General features: G+C 56.7%; 1 protein-coding gene across 4 annotated transcripts in view; it reads right to left on the reverse strand.

Moving 5' to 3' along the window:
* Window positions 1–3,647, reverse strand: part of LOC113201706 (regulating synaptic membrane exocytosis protein 1) — an 88,266-nt gene extending 84,619 nt beyond the window's left edge. For all 4 annotated transcript variants that reach the window (XM_052273456.1, XM_052273455.1, XM_052273457.1 and 1 more), the window contains exon 1: window positions 3,282–3,647. The gene's annotated coding sequence lies outside the window, so the exon portion shown is untranslated. The remainder of the gene's footprint in view (window positions 1–3,281) is intronic.
* Window positions 3,648–4,139: the final 492 nt, after the last annotated feature.

Consider the following 4,139-nt stretch of genomic DNA (forward strand, 5'->3'; position numbering starts at 1 on the left):
TGGGACCCGCCGCGCGCTAACGCCTGCCAGGCTCCTGCCGGGCCCCCGCTGGCCGCCTGCAGGGCGGTGGGTAGGCCTCCCGCCGCGCGGCCGCGCACGTGCTGCGCCCGCGTTGCCTACCCTGCGGATGGCAGGCGCTCCGGGCCCCCTGGCCGGGCCTCGGGCCGGGCCGAGCAGCAGACGCAGACCCGCGCGGAATAGCAGATGTTTCCCGCTTTATGTGTCGTAACCTGAAAGAGCAACGCGCGGTTTGTTTCTTTTTTTGTGACCATTATTTTAAAATACGAATTGAAATTCTCGAGCCGTTTTTTTGTATCGTGTTAATTTTACGACTAACTTTGCAATTTAGCGGTTGCAAAAAGTTTTTTAGGCCGAGAGTTCGTCATGGGAACTGGTGTACTTTGTAGGTCGAGGCCGCCTATGTACCTGCTCCCCAGCGCGCGGCGGCCGGGACCCTCTCTCTGATTGCATAACAATTTCATTTGAATGTATAATGCGTCGCACTCGTATAGCTACATGTGGCATCGATCCGCGAACAGAGAGAGAGAGAGAGAGAGAGAGAGCGACGCTGGAGAGCGTGGCGACGACGGCCACCGGGGCGATGGCACGCTCGCTGTCGGCAGCAGCAGCAAGTGAAATAGGAAGAAGAAGAAGAAGAACTAGAAGAAGAAGAGAAAAAAGAAATGAATCGAATCGGCCACGCCGCGGGCGGAAATATAATTGACGCGTCTAATCGACTCGCAACAGTTTGACGTGACGTGCGGTGCGTCCAAAAGTTTTGCGGGCGCGCTGCTTTCCTCTCTGCGCCGCGCCGCTAATGGCGGCAGGGACAGTCTGCTGCCCCAACTATTCTGACGCATTAATCTTATTGACGGAGTGATTTGCGCGCGAGTTTCGGGATGGGGCGCCCGCCTTTACAAGCAGGGAGGGGATTTATTACAGCGGCAGGGTGCGCAACCAATAAACGTCTTGTTCTCCATCAACTCTCTCTCTCCCTCCCTCTGGCTTTTGGGTTTGGGTCCTGCCCTTCCTACCTCCTTGCACTCTCCTTTCCCACTCTCTCGCCCCCCCCTTCTCTCGAGTACTTCACCACAGGCTGCTGGGCGCGTTTTCGTGTCGCGAACCCCCCGCTGTCTGCAACAGACGCTCTGATGCACGGTGCAGGGACCTCGCCCGTCGGGACCAAGAGGGTGAGCAAAGGTCGGGCCGGGCCGAGGCCAGGGTTGGGCGACCCCCGACCACGCCTCCAGACAGCTGTAAATGCTCAGTGCTCAGCTCAGTGTAGTAAATCAAAGGTGCGACGTCGACATCGAACCTTTCAAAGGCACTGACCCTTTAATGGCTTTTTACAAAGGCGGTAAAATTACAAGGAAAGTGAAGGGGGCGTTAGTGACGGATTTTCCTTTACGCGCCATCCCCGAAAAGGTGCGACGCGACGCCTTCTACCTTTTTTTTCTGTGTCCTTGTTGGGTGTTGTTGACGAAACTCTAATATCTCCCATTCCGCTCTGGCGCGTCCTAATTGTCGACCCGCCCACCACACGATGGTCCCCGCCCCACAATCATCATGATAAGGTCGCTATGATGACGTCTTTTGTACGGGGGGCAGAGTCTCGCGCAGACTGATTAATGGGCCTGTTTGCGCGCGGGCTTCAAAAATATAAATGGACCCGCCCGGGGGGGAGAGGCGCGGCAGCGCGGCAGCGGCGAGGCCCTTCTGGTCTACCCAACCACCCTGCCCCCCGTGCCCTCCCCCGGACCGCGCACCCGGACAAAGTTTGTGATCCGTTAGGACTTATGTACGCTGCTGCATTAATAACGTGTCCACCTTGTCGCGGCTCGAAACCCATCCTTTTCAAAAAAAGTTTTTTCGCCTCCTTTTGATGAGACTCGCTCCCTCTGCTCTGCCGGGCGGCGGTGGGGGGACCGCGGGTGGGACACGACGGCGCGGACTGTATTATATTCACTTTGGGCGAGGCGTACTTACTCGCGAGCTCTTCAAAGCCACGCGCTGGATCTGCCGAGCCTCTGTTTCGAGGCGACGCAGGCGCTGCGCGTGTGACTGTGTCCGTGCCGCTGCAGCGGGCGTTTTGCACGGGCTGCGCGTCAGTACTCGGTACTTCATCAAAGCGGCGCGCAGCTCTGCTTCTCACGGTTGTTTTGTCCTTCGCCGCAAAGAGGGGATGTGAAATATGCTCGGCGATTATTCATGATGCCTTTGTGTTTCTGAGAGTGGTCGCGGGTGCCTTCCCCGGGAAATCGAAATGAAACCCCACTCTCTGCATTCCAGTGTTTTACGTGCTCGGCAGGCGTCGTCTCATCTACCTCCCCTCTTCTCTCTCTCTCTCTCTCTCTCTCTCTCTCTCTCTCTCTCTCTCTCTCTCTCTCTCTCTCTCTCCCTCTGGTATTACTCTTTGTCTATCTCATGGCCCTATGCTACACCCGTCTCGCTCTTCATTTCCGTTCACGCCCCCCCCCCCAGTCTTTTTCGTCCTTCCACAACCCGCAGTATTCGTCCTCTTCGCGTGGAACGAGACAATTGAGGAGACTGGCTCCACAGATTTGCAAAGCAGATGCTCATCAAATTGTGGCGCGCGTGAAGCGGAAGAGAAGAAAAAAAAGAATGAGAGATGGGTAGGAAAAAAATGAAATAAAAGATTGATCCGTGTCCTCGCCCCGCCCCACGTGTATGACGACTCGCCCAGCAGCGCATTATTGAGGAGGCTACAGCCTTTTCGTTTTCTCTTTTCAATCCAACGCGTCAGCTGAGAGAAACTTGGCCAGCAAAAGAAGAAGGAAAACACCAAATGAAATCCGTTTGGGTGGGATGCTGGCGACATGATTGGTTGTCTGGTGAGTGCGCCGGCCGCAGGCGTCGTGGGCGGGATGACCTGACAGGTGTGCATTAGTGGCTCCAGCGCGTCACCCATGAGGCTGACAGTCCTTACAGATGAGGCTATGGCGACGCGCCGCCACTCCGCCTCACGCTCATGCAGATGCATAATTCTGACGGCTGACGTCGTATTTAGCGCGGCTGAGCGACGTTTGTCTAATTATGTCGCACGGAGAGGGGGTGAGAAGATGAGAAGGGAAAAAAAGAGGTACATTATATAATAGAATGAAAAGACGACCAGATTTTTTCCCGCTCGGAATTCCAAGACGAGCTGCCGGAGATGACCAGCAACGGCGGAAGACTTTCGGTGGATTCCTGAAATTCCAGACGGCCCTCCAAGCGGCCGCCCTCCCTTTCGATGTGTCGGACTTTGGGCCCGCGGTACTCACGTTGCTCACTTGCTCAGGTTACACCATCCATGGTAGCGGTGCGTCCATCGCCGGTACCGCCTGGGAAAAGTGTCGGTAGTTGAGTTTGTTGATGTCTGCACCCACACTCACACAGGCCACATTCACGCACGCTCACAGTCGCGGCCACACACTCACATACACTCACACGCGCACGCCAGCCCAGGCACAAGAACGCGTCGGCTTTAGCTCCTCGGGGGAACTTCGGTTCGGACACCGGTCGGGTTCCGGCTTCGGTTCCGGTCGGGGTCTCGTCGGATCCGGTCCGGGAATGGTGATGGGCCACTCCAGGCCGAGCCGAGCCGAGCCGAGCCGAACCGGGCCTCTGAACGGGGCAAGCGCGTCTCGCAGACTGAGCGCTCGGTGGCCGCGTCGCGGGGAGCGGGGTGGGGCGGCGGGAGGGGAGGGGCGGTGCGCCCGGCCGCACCCCTTGGCCCACCCCACCTGTAGCTGAGCGACGATACCCCGTGACGCGAGTTCGAATCCAGCGTACCGCAATTATTTTCTCATGCTTTTCATCGATGATAAATAATGCAAGCGATTCTCCTCTTTCTCTCGCATCACCTTTGCGACTGATCCGCTGCGGCGAAAAAGAAAATGGATATAAGAATATATCACATTAATTGCGGTTTCGTGGAGCAGTACATGGAGCTTATCTCTCTCTCTCTCTCTCTCTCTCTCTCTCTCTCTGCGTATGTTTACGTGTGGGATGGAAATGATTGGAAGTGCGGTACCGGGCGTGGAGGGGGCACAGCAGCGTAGGCCTCCTTGTGTAAACGTGTTTTGTTTAGTTTAGGCTGTACTCGGCGCATCGGCGTGGCACGGCGCGCGGGACAATAT

This window comes from Frankliniella occidentalis, unplaced genomic scaffold (genome assembly GCF_000697945.3).
Source record: "Frankliniella occidentalis isolate FOCC.00 unplaced genomic scaffold, Focc_3.1 Scaffold273, whole genome shotgun sequence".
Lineage (NCBI taxonomy): Eukaryota > Metazoa > Arthropoda > Insecta > Thysanoptera > Thripidae > Frankliniella > Frankliniella occidentalis.